Below are 12,088 nucleotides of genomic sequence, written 5' to 3'. Positions count from 1 at the left end.
AACGTGAAATAAATACAAATGGTTATCTAGTTCCATTTATGCAGCAAGTATGTAAATGTGCTTGTCTACATTCACAGTTCAGGACCTTGAACACACCATAAGAGGAGCAGCAGCTGGAAACTCCAAGGGAACTTCAGGTACTGCCTAATGCTGGAATTAAAAGAGGCGAAGGACAAACAACAGGAGACAGTTATTGCTGCAGATTCATCTGTCAGAGGTTCCCCAGGTTCTCCTGCATCCAGGAACCAAAGGCTCTGCTCCCCACAACATCCTGTGTCACAAAGTAGAGATCTGTAGCTCTAAACTGTTCCACCTCCCCCGTGAACTTCTCAACTCACAAATCAATAGAATACTGAGCAATAATGAGCCAGAAATATTCTTGAACAAAAAAACTAAACCCACCTTTATTCAGAATTGTGAATCGTGCAGCTCACACATTTTCCAACATAAGTTCAGGAAATAAAAATCTCATTAAAGCTTTAGCCAAAATTTCTAATTCATCAAAGGGGTATGTTCTGAATACCAATGAATTTCATGAAAAAGAAGCGCTTTTTTTTCTTGTCTGCGTGTCTGTAAAATCTCTCTCAGGTTACAAAACCAAATCTGATGACACTGAAAAGTCTTTCAGGAACAAAGACAGATGAGTAAAACAACCACCAGATCTCTTTAATTCCATGCAAAAGTGTCAACAGCAAAATCACTGCATCTCTGCCACAGCAGAATATTAAATAGTTCATTAATATCCATTTTCCCTTCTTCTCTTTTCAGAGGCTACTAAAATTGTTTCTGTTTGATTTTACATGAGTGAAACTCCTCCCAAATGAAACAGGTACAAGGATCTTGAAAGAACACTCAAGTGCACATCACTCAAGCCCTTGGCAGGCCCTATCTCTGCGAAACAACAATAGCGTCCCACCAATAACAATGACTTGCTTAACTATTCATTTTGGTAAATAATGGAACTGAAAATTATCTAGTGATGGATTTACACTTTTACAATGCATCTCAGGGATGAAAATGAATAGGGACGGAGAAATTATGTGTGTTACAATGGGTGACGCACAGAACTTCAGATCCTGCCTCGCTCCACGAAGAACACGAGATGGAAAATGTGGCACTACAATTTTTAGCATTTTACCTTTGTCTGATTCTACTGAGAATCATCCTATATGTATTATTTGTCTTGCAGAAGCACTTAAAGATGCCAATTAAAACTCAAACACCGCTACATTAGTCAGATATTGTATGAAAATTACAAGAGGTGTCATAGCCATTTTAATTCCAAACAACCACAATAAATCACCTGTTTCTCAGATATTCCTTCCTTTGTCTTGCTATTACCCACAGAGTTTTAACATATTCGGGTTTATATTTGGGGGAGCACTAACAGAACTGCCTGGGCAGTCCCTGCAGCCTTTTTTTATTTGGAAATGATATTAATATTTCCAGAGGAGGCACAGGGCCCACAGAGCCAAAGCCTAAGGACACAAGGTTCGCTCTCCTACACCACCTTCCTTGAGAAGCCCATGGAGCCCCAACATCATGTGGACCATGAAGTGAAAAGTCAGATTATTTGGAGGCAGGAGGGTGGCAAAGGTGACAGTTTTTCTAGTAGCAATGGAAAACACTAAGTTTCTATTTAAAAAGTTAGAGATTACTTTGTGTTTAAGTAACAAATGGCAAGTGTTTACCTGTGACTTTAGTTCTCTCATAGGGAGTTTATTATAAACAGTATTTCAAACAGAGGACTTTAAGAGACAAAGTATAAATATTTTAAATGGTAAAATATAGGTGTTGGCTTTTTTTTGTACTGTGTCCAGAAAATTTGCACAAACACATCAAATTCTCCACCTAGGGAATTTACTTTATTGTTAAGTTTGCATTTAAAACAAATGTACATGACCTATTTTGGGGCTAATATAACTAAAAGGAACCTATTTGTTGTTTATTATTTATAGAAGATTCACTTCAGATTAGGCCTTTTGCAGATGTGTGTATCTGTGTGGCATCACAAAGCATCTCCAGATCTCCCCCAGCACTAAAACACACGAGGAAATGACAAGTTAGGATGTATCCAGTACACACAGTGTTTTATAAAAGCCAAGATTAAAAGCTGTTTTTTCCCTCCTCAGAAAGGCCACATGAAAGAGCTGCTACCCTGGGTAATGCATTGACCTTCTGGGGCTGATAATGACAAGTTCAAGTTCCTGGAGTTGGGGAAGATGTGGAACTAAAGTAAGTGCACTCAAGCAACGAGTCCTTCTGCTCTGTTAGAATCTCACTCACAAAACCAGACCTATAGAAAGAAAGAGGAAAACAGTTTAATTTTTTTTTTATATATAACCCAGGAGTTTTTCTACACCATCAGCATGGCTCAAAACCGCCTTCTCAGAGGCTTCAATCTAAGGCACTGGTGGTTTCTTTCAATTTTAACAGAAAACTTGAAATTATTTCATATGAAAGGTGTCAAATTTATGAATACAGAGATGCAAAACTGCTGCTTGTGTCTAAAATTCTGCATTTTCAGCTTTTTTCTTGTAAACAGAGAAAGAGTAAAACATGCTAAAATGGTACCCATCGTGTAAGAGATAAAACATCTCTTTCCAAATTTCTGGGAAATCAGAAATGCATTTTTATACAACATCTAAGAAAAACCAGGGTAGACCCAAAGCTTTCATTCCTATCAGTCATTAGTTCTGTACAGTTCTGCAAGTTGTGGTGTCTGAAGCTCCTCAGGGGCAGAGTAAAGGTCCTTCATGATGCTGCTGGCAGGACTGAGGTACAGAAAAGAACACTAAAAAGCTGAAGTAATTACATTACTAGTACTACTAATAGTACATATTAGGATGTACTACTACTACATACCATATTACTGAGTGGTAGCACATATTGCATTTTCAAATATTTATATTTCAAATTACACAGTGGTATCGTAACCTTTACATCTTTGTTTAAGTTAGAGAAGACAAAAAAATAAAGGCTAAAAAAAAAAGCTCCAACTCCAGTTGGTGTAAATCAACATGTAGATCGTCAGGTTTTAATCATCAGCTCATACCCAATGGTTTACATTGAAAGATTCTTGCCAGGACAGGCTGTGATCACAAAGGGAATAAAATCATTCAAAAAAAAAATCCCTTTTAAGTTTGGCTCTAAAACAGTATTTCTAATTTCCTTCTCCTTGCCCCCAATTTGAGCTCATCTCAGAAACAATAATTTATTTAGGAATTAATCTGGGGCATCTCCAAAGTCCTGGGTTATTCCACTCCAGTCAATTTCTGTAGATTTTTGCTTTTCCTTAGAAAACACAGTGATATTAAATACAAAACCCCACACATTCAACGAACACTAACATTTCTAAAACCAGAGCTTGAGCTGAAGTTAAGAAATTGCTATAATTAAACTTGTCCAGGAAGACAGATTAAGGTCAAATATGTCTATTAATTTTGGGTATCCACTGTAAGCCACCTAAGACTTGATTTTTTTTCTTCGAAGCACAGCATTTCACAGCATTTAATACGTTCCTAGAATGGTTTTCACAGCAGTGATTTTTCACCCCCGCTTGCGGGCTGTGCCCAGACAGTGAGAGCAGCTCAGCACCAGGGCTCAGTGACCTGCCCAGCACTGTCTGCAGCCAGCGGCACAGGCAGGAAAAATCCTGGGTTCTGAAGAGGCATTTACGTGCTTCGTCATGGAGCCCACGCTCCTCTTCCTCGGCACTATCTCAGTCCCAGCCTCTCCCACTCACACAGGAGCCCTCACAGCAGTGAACGCCTACTTTACTACACCAAACACCCCTATGGTTCCGTCCCTGCCCACCCTGGGGGTAAATGCCTTGGGCTCCGGTGTTCTCCCTGTTCTCCACGAGGATGGAGCTGCCCTCCCACGGCCCCCAAGAGACCCCTGGCACCAGGACTGTTCCTCGGGGTCCTTTGTCCCCTGTACCCACCCAACCTTCCTTGAGGCTCTGAGAGAGCCAGGCTGGCCCCCCTGGAGCCACGGCCCTGGCAGAGCCCACAACAGCACAGACTCCCCTGTCACACATTTGTGTGCTCCTAATTAATGTCAAGGCTGGGGCTGAGGGGAGAACAGGAGCAGGAAAGCGGCATCAGAATGGCCTCGTGGTGGTGAGAGTCATGGAAGTCAAAGGAGTCAAAATACAAATCACAGGATCCCAGATTGGGTTGGAAGGGACCTTAAAGCTCATCTGGTTCCACCCCCTGCCATGGGCAGGGACACCTTCCACTATCCCAGATTGCTCCAAGCCCTGTCCAACCTGACCTTGGACACTTCCAGGGATGGGGCAGCCACAGCTTCTCTGGGCAACCTGTGCCAGGGCCTCACCACCCTCACAGGGAAGAGTTTCTTCCCAATATCTTACCTAAACCTACTCTCTTTCAGTTTAAAGCTGTTCCCTCTCATCCTGTCACTTCAGACCCGTGTAAACAGTGGCAGCAAGTAAAAAGTAAAATGTAAAAAGCAAAGTTGTTAATAGTGAAGGGCAACAGCTTCTGGCTGAGGTGCCCAGGGAAGGGAAGCACAGACTGACTCTGGAGCCCTCGGGCTGTCACGGGGCCACAGCCTGTCCTGGCCCCTCACGGCCCCCGGTCAGCGCAGGGCTGGGCACAGCCTGGCCGGGCACAGCCTCACCCGGGGCTTCGCCGTGAGGGAAATGACACTCTGTGAAACAAAAGACGCGTTCACACCTTGTAACTCATTTTCTGGAGTGTTTGTTACACCCTTCGCTGTTTCTAATTACCGAAGCGACTTTCCCTAAACAAAGGGGTCGCTCCTTCGAGTCGCGGTCACTGAGGGCGATCGCGGCGCCGCCACACAAAGAGGACAACGCTGGGCTCGGGGAGCGCTCCGGGAGCAGGGACAGGGACAGGGGCAGGGACAGGGACAGGGACCGAGGAGAAAGCCGGGACTTAAATGTTTCCATAATCAACAGTTACTGCGAGAAACGTTCACAAAATTACAGGGGGGAAAAAAATCATTTTCTGTAAATAAATTGTTTTCCTCTTTAGGGTGAAACATCCCTTTTTTCAGGTATCGTTCTTAACCTCTTCTTTTTCAGGTTAGCTTGGAAAAAGGAAATAAAATAAAAGCTATTCTGTATTTTATTTTTAATTTGACACAATGAAATAAGAAATAGCTCTTATGGAAATTCTAGAGCCTGTGACATAACTTCTTTATTTAGATAAATTTGAAAGTATCCGTTATTTACACAGAAAACACAGAATAATCAGTGCTATTAAGACTTCTTTTTTTTTCCCAACTTACAACATTATTTGTTAACATTCCTAAATATTCTTTATGGGAACACAAAGTCTTTAAAAAGCCGATTGTTTTCTCATTAAATCTGGATATTTGGGAGGATTCTGTGCACTGTGTTGAATAAACAGATATTTGGATAATTTTCAACTGAATGTTTAAAATGCAAGTATTATCAATGGTTAGAAAAGCAGTTACTGCCCGTCTCAGCTCCGCTGCCTCTTCAGCTCCCCAGGGTTTGTGTCCCCCAGGTCACCCACCTGTCCCTTACAGCCCCTTCTGGCACACGCAGTGAGTTCCTGTGCCCTCAGCAATCCCTGCCAGGGGGAACACGAGAGAATTTCCCTAATTCAGGATCCTTCTCTTCTTCCCTTTTCAAGTTCCATATATGGTATTTTTAAGTCACCTTCCCATCTTTCTGTGACGTGAAGAATGTCACGCTTTGTCCAGACACAATTTCAACACTTTCATTTATTTCAAAAGGTGCTTAAGTATGTTTATTTTAATCACGTTCTTATTTGCATTCAAAGTTACTACAAAAAATTTAAGTATCAGAAGGCTTGATACAGTGCCTTAATCTGAGTGTAGTAAAATCCAGGAAGAGATCTTGAAACCCACACACTAAACTTGCCCAGTGACTTTCTACAACTTTACACAAAATTCAAGTAATTGCAGGGAAAAGAAAAAGGATATTTTTACAACTTGGACCAGTGAATAAACAAATTGTCAGAACAACTGCTGAGTTTGCACAAGCACATGGTGTTCAGAAAGCAATGTCTGAACCTACAGCCTTTCTTAAAGTCATTTTTAATGAAAATTAGTCCTTCCTAGCCTGAATGTGGTTTAACCCACCTCGCTGTTGGCCACCACGCAAACCAGTCCAGCAGAGTTTTACTGCCCGACAAGTCAAGTCAGAGATGGCTCCTGGGGTCAGATCAGGCACTCACTGCCTCAATGGCCTTTGGCAAATCACTTAACCTTTCTGTATTAATGTTTTCCTGCCAGTAGAATCATTCTTCATCATGGCAGGGAGGAGTTTAGCCTATTAATTAATAAAAATAATTACAAAAATGCTCCTTCTTTAATTCTGCTCTACAGAGTAATACTGAACTCCAAACCACTCTGTACATTAGGCAGAAATGAGTTATTTCTAGATAAGTGGGTGCTATTTCTGAGCAGGTTTCCAGCATCCACACTCTAATGGACTTTACACATTATGAAGAAGAACAAGGCTCACAGTTTTCTTGCATCTCATGACTAACAATAACAAAAAGAACCAGTGGTTTGTCCTGAACTGACAACTTGTATGGTTTAGAACACTTCCCTAAGTTTTAATGAGCTAAACGAGTTAAAAATATGTATATATTGTGAAAATCACTTTGATCTGAAACCCTCCATGCCATGTTTCAGACTAAACCACGCTTTACTGCCTAGAAATAAGCTCCTTGAAAAAGAGAGTTTCTAAGGGAAGCCGTGACAGCACAGCAGCTCCACTGCAGCATCCGAACGGGGACCACTGCAATACAGTCTATTCCAGAATCATTTTTCTTTTTATTATTTCATTAAGTTGTATCTCACTAAAGTTCCTCCTAGGATCTCTCTCCAGCACCAAATTTTTCATTGAGAAAACTATAAATCATAGGCCTAAATTACAATTTAATTATAAACGCCTTCCCTTCTAATGCTGCCTGGGACCTTTTACCCTCCTACATAATTCTAAAAAATGACCCCTGTCATAATTTCCTTCACTAGAATAATATGCAGAGATCTAATCCTGAATCCTGCTGTCTTATAATTTAATATAAGACGTAATTATTATTCAAAAGATAATGTTGCAGATATTGAAAATATTCTGAAGTTTAAGTCTAAAAAAACCTTCCTTTGGTGTGTAAAAGCCTCTTACTTGACTCTTGCAGGAAAGGAAATAAATAGAAAGGTTTTAAGACTTTATGCAAAATGCTAGAAGTGTTACTTGTAGCTGGGATTTGTCGACTGTAATTTCTATAACCCTTGAACTACAGAGAAAACACTCACACACATGGCAAAACCAGGAAGGCAGCGGATCATTTATTATTGATTTCTGCTTTTTGTCACAGGTTAGACAGACAGTTCTAGATTGCTGTTATCTACATGAAAAATATGTTTTAGGTGGCTCCCATTTCAGAATACAAGGGAGTATAAGGTGAGCCAAAGTCAAAAGAAAACCAAACCAAACCCCTGTCATGAAACCTTCTTCCACCTCAAATTTTATTTTAAATTGATCACACCGAAGACACAGTTGTGTGTTTATCCAAAACACTCCTGTAAAGAATTTAAATTATAATAAAACTTCAGGGAATTAGTACATTTTTCCCTAAGTCAGAAAAGCAAGGAATAGCACCATTATGTCAATTCATCCTGCACAAGAGACGGTGGGTTTATCTCAGCCCAGGAACACAGCTATTACTGCCTGGCTATTCCCTCTACAAAGGAAGGCTTTGACCTTTAAGCCCTTTTTTCTAAAACTGGGATTCATCAATTAAAGCCTGTTTTCTTTTTAGTTAACTCTTACAGAATGCAGTAATATCTGCCAAAGAAGGGAACTGATAGTGCAGCTGGAGCAGGAGAAGGTGAAGATGAACATGAGGAGAGAGAATTAAGGGAAAGAATTGCTGAAGCACAGCAGAGTAAAATCCACAGAACAGGAATGCTTTTCCTGTTTCAAATTCAGGGAGCAAGCCCCATTTTTTCAGGTAAATGAGATATCAAATGAGCTTCATTGCTTCTAACCATATCCTGCTCCATCAGTGAGAACAAATAAAATCCCCTAACTGACAGATTCAACACCCTGAAGAGGGAGAGGCCAGGGAGGTTATCAGAAAATGGGGTTCACAAGAGGTAATTATAGCCCGTGCTCACCCTGCTTAGGTGAGGCACAACATCACGATACAGCTCCATAAAAATCAAACTATATAGTGCAGAGGCACCAGTTTACTGCCCTCTTTGTTTTTGCTTTGGGAGTAGTTCATTTAAGACATAATAAATCGAAGTTTTTTTCCCTGTCCCTCCATAAATTCAGGGACAGTGCAAATGAGGAGCTCCTCATTATGGACAAAGGAAAGGGGCTCCCCAGACAGTGACATGAGCTGGGAGCATTAAGGCTCTCATTAAAGGGAGCCCTGTGCTTTTGGTAATAAGGAATATTACTTAATAACACTCTGAGCATGGTTCACTTCATACTGCTGAAGTGAGCTTTTGGGGGGCAGTGAAGGGGAAAAGCGGGAACGTCCACAGTACCACAAACATCATAAAAACAGAGATGGAATTTTGCCTGTAACAAATTAATAATAAGGAAGTGTTGTTGACTGTCTCTAACTGAATGGCTTCATGCAACACACGGATTTAAGGATCTCGAGAGGATTTGTGGAAGATGTTAGACTTTACTCTTAAATGAACAAACAAAACCAGACTGGAGGGACACAGGTAGAAATAATTTCAGTTCTCACAGTAGAAGGATGACATGAGATTTGAATCCACCGTCAGGGCAGTTGGCCAAGAAATTACTACTATTAACACATTACATTTTTGGTGCACATCCCAAACTTTCCCTAAGATCTTGGAGGTGTCTCCACAGAATTTAATTCAGTTTTTGCCAAGCCATCACCCCCACCTGTCAGACTACTTTGAGTTGTGCTCCTATCCCTGAATGTACTCTCTAGCTCAGCTTTCTGGTGTCTGAAAGCTCGGTAAATATATTTCCTATTTTGTGATTCAGCTCCTTAGAGCAAACACTGCAGTGACCCAGGGTCAGGCAGACCCCTGCCAAACCTCAGTTCATACCTCCTTCCGTTCTGACAGTGATAAGTTTGTCCTAAAAATGATTCTTCAGCCCATTGTACACCTACACTCATCTCAACCAAATTTCCTCAGCTTGCTTAGAACTAAAGTCATGTGAGCAGTGTCAAAACTCTCCCTAAATTCACGATATGTGGCAGCGATTGCTCCCTCCCTGCCCACACCTGTTATGCTGCTGCACAAGTTGTCGTGTTGCCGAGAAATTTTTTCTGGCAAGTCCATGTTTGTAATTCCTTCCCTTGTCATCTTCCAAGTGCTCACAAATAGTTTGCTTATTTTTTCCAGAGTTTTTGCAGGAACTGGAGGTTACCTGACTGGTCTACAATTCCTGTCTAAACTCAGGACACTGCACTATCTTCCAGGATTTCGCCTTCCCTGCACAAGTTTTCAAAACCAGCCACTGCTAGTTCTGAGTTTATTTTGGCTCTGAGTGTTCTTTTAATGAGTTTTGAAAGCAATAATTCTGACAGCAGCTGTCTTGGACACTTTAACCTGCTTCTTCTCTCTTCAGGACTCAGATCTCACTCATTTGGCAATGGCATTAATTAATAATTGCTGTCCTACGGGCCACCTTCAGAAGAGGAGGATACAGAAACATTTGGCTGTCTCAAAATGCTCTTTGCTCTCCACTGAATGGTGATTCAGTTTTTATTTTCCCATTTCTATTGTTCTCTAGTAAAGTTATTTTTCCTATTTTGATACATCTTGCTTCTTACTTGATGACTCGGCCTCTCTGGTTTTATCACAATGTGCTCTGCTGTATTTTTATACTCATTCATGGCAAGCTGCAAGGTGGTCTCATATCTGACACCCACCCTCTGCACTAGGATAGTTTGCACTTGATAAAAAGATTCCATTTATGTAATTATTCAGGTTTCAGGTCTGAATAATTCCCAATAACTGCCACAAGACTTCCACTGTTACTGATTATTCTTAGCTTTTAATTGCTCACTGAGCTCAAACCTCACTGCTGTTTTGGCCTGTGATGGCCCAAGCAGTTTTGGCTTGGCCTTCTGTGTTCCTTATACAGCCTCACTCTATATGGCAGCAAGGATTTAAGTTTTTTACACTATTGCTATTTGGGGGACTAACAATGTTTTCACTTTTCTCCTGTCTGTAAGTGGAGGCCACAACAAGGAGAGAAAATCCAAGCCCAAGCTTGCACTCCTTGCTGACGGCAGTGCTTATTTATGGACCCAAGAACATCCGTCCTTCCAACTTTGCAAAAATACTTTTGCAGAGGGAGCCCAGCCCGGCGTGTTTTCTCTCCCATTTAACGGCCACTTTAAGAGCTCGTTCACTTAGTCCTCATCAAACCCGGGGAATTGACAGCTTTCCACCCCCAGCATCCCCACTCCGAGAAGGCCTTTCCCCAGGAGCCGCCTCGTACAACCTCAAACACTTTATTACTGGTCAATTTGGGTTTCCTGCCCACTGTAAGTGGCAGTGCTGAGGGTCTCTAACTCTCTCTTGTCTTGCTAATCAATATAAGCAGTCACTTCCACGGCGTTTCCCTGCTACTCAGCAAGAAGGACGAGAGACAGCCACGGGCTGTAAATAAACGGTACAGCTTCAGTGGTACCTCAGAAAGTTAAACTTCAGAAACAGGAGGCTGCTTTCATTTTGGACTTTTGGGTTTCTTTTGATATTTTCCCTGTTTTAATTCTTTCCAGGCAGAGCAAAGCATTGCAGTTGGTTGATGTCATTCCCACTAAGAGCCTCCTCGGGGGGAGGGGGACCGTCCCCCTGCACGGGGGGCACAAAATGTCCCTGTGAGCAGCACGTGGCACCACGGCCACTGCAGAGAGCACAGGGAAATTCTATAAAGTGCCAACCACAGCTTTACAGTCACCGTGTTACAGGGATGAGAAAGTCAGGATTAAACAATTATTGCCTGGAACTAAGGCAGTAAAATTTGTTTATGAGGTAAATTTTAACAAGAAACAAACAGTTAGTGTTGTTTATAAGCAAACTCGAGCTGTAAAATCCAGGGAATGCTTTGTAAATGCCCATCCGTGGGCCAGGTGAGGTCCTGGAGGGAAGCTCCCTGCTGCTTGCAGCTGGCTCACACACACAGTGTGACCAGCTCCAGCTGCCAGGTGACATCAGAGCCGGTGGCTTTGCCCAAGGATGGCAGTGGCAAAACCTTCATTTGGTTGTAAAGGTATTTATTCTCAAAGGGCTTCTCCTCCACTGCATGAAACGACCTCCTCGTTGTGTCCATACCAGAAATGGCCACAATGACTAATCATAAAGTCGTGGAATCATTTAAGTTAGAAAAGGCTTCCAAGCTCCTCAATTCCAACCGTTAATGCAGCACTGCCAAGGCCACCACTAAGCCATGTCCCAAAGTGCCACATCCACTTCTGCCACCTTGTTTAATAGAAATTGCCCATATTCTCACTCAGCACTGCAACATACTCTCTCTTTTAATGAAATTAATTCATTAGGTTGAGGAAGACTTGAGGTGTCCCTACAGTGCAGGGGGTCACACCATTAACACCAGCACAACAACAACGAGCAGTGACTCAAAGTTGATTCCCACAAGAGAGTGGTGTGAGATGGACCGTCTACCCTTCCACACCCTGAGGACAGAATAATCCAGGGATGCTGGAGATGTGGAGACTAAGGACCAAGCTCTGAAAAGCCAGAGTCAATGGCAAATGTGTAGTAGAGGGCACACATTGGGACAGGGATGTGGGGCCAAGCCAGTCCCTGCCTGGCACAGTGCCAGCTGTCCCAGTCCCTGGCTCTGCAGGACAGGCCATCCTTCCACCTTCACGATCACCCAGTGTGCACACTAGTTGAGGAGGACTCACGAATGCTACTACTTTCATTAAAATCCTTGCATTAAAATCACTTGGCGTTCCGTGAGAAAGGGAATCCACCCTCACTGATCCCGCTTTACTCATCCATAACAACAAAGAAATAAAAAACCTGGGGGGAAAAATGTAACGTTATTCTTTTTACTGCACATACACAC

General features: G+C 42.1%; 1 protein-coding gene across 9 annotated transcripts in view; it reads right to left on the bottom strand.

Moving 5' to 3' along the window:
• Positions 1 to 12,088, bottom strand: part of ZFHX3 (zinc finger homeobox 3) — a 513,502-nt gene that overhangs the window by 333,601 nt on the left and 167,813 nt on the right. The window contains exon 1 of one of the 9 annotated variants that reach the window (XM_051805550.1): positions 4,704 to 4,795. The exons of the other annotated variants lie outside the window; for them this stretch is intronic. The gene's annotated coding sequence lies outside the window, so the exon portion shown is untranslated. Of the gene's footprint in view, positions 1 to 4,703; positions 4,796 to 12,088 lie in introns of those variants that run through there. 9 annotated transcript variants of the gene reach the window in all.

The sequence above is a fragment of the Manacus candei genome, unplaced genomic scaffold (assembly GCF_025592945.1).
Source record: "Manacus candei isolate 608988 ecotype Guabito, Panama unplaced genomic scaffold, ASM2559294v1 h1tg000065l, whole genome shotgun sequence".
Classification (NCBI taxonomy): Eukaryota; Metazoa; Chordata; class Aves; order Passeriformes; family Pipridae; genus Manacus; species Manacus candei.
This window is presented reverse-complemented; position numbering and strand designations above follow the sequence as displayed.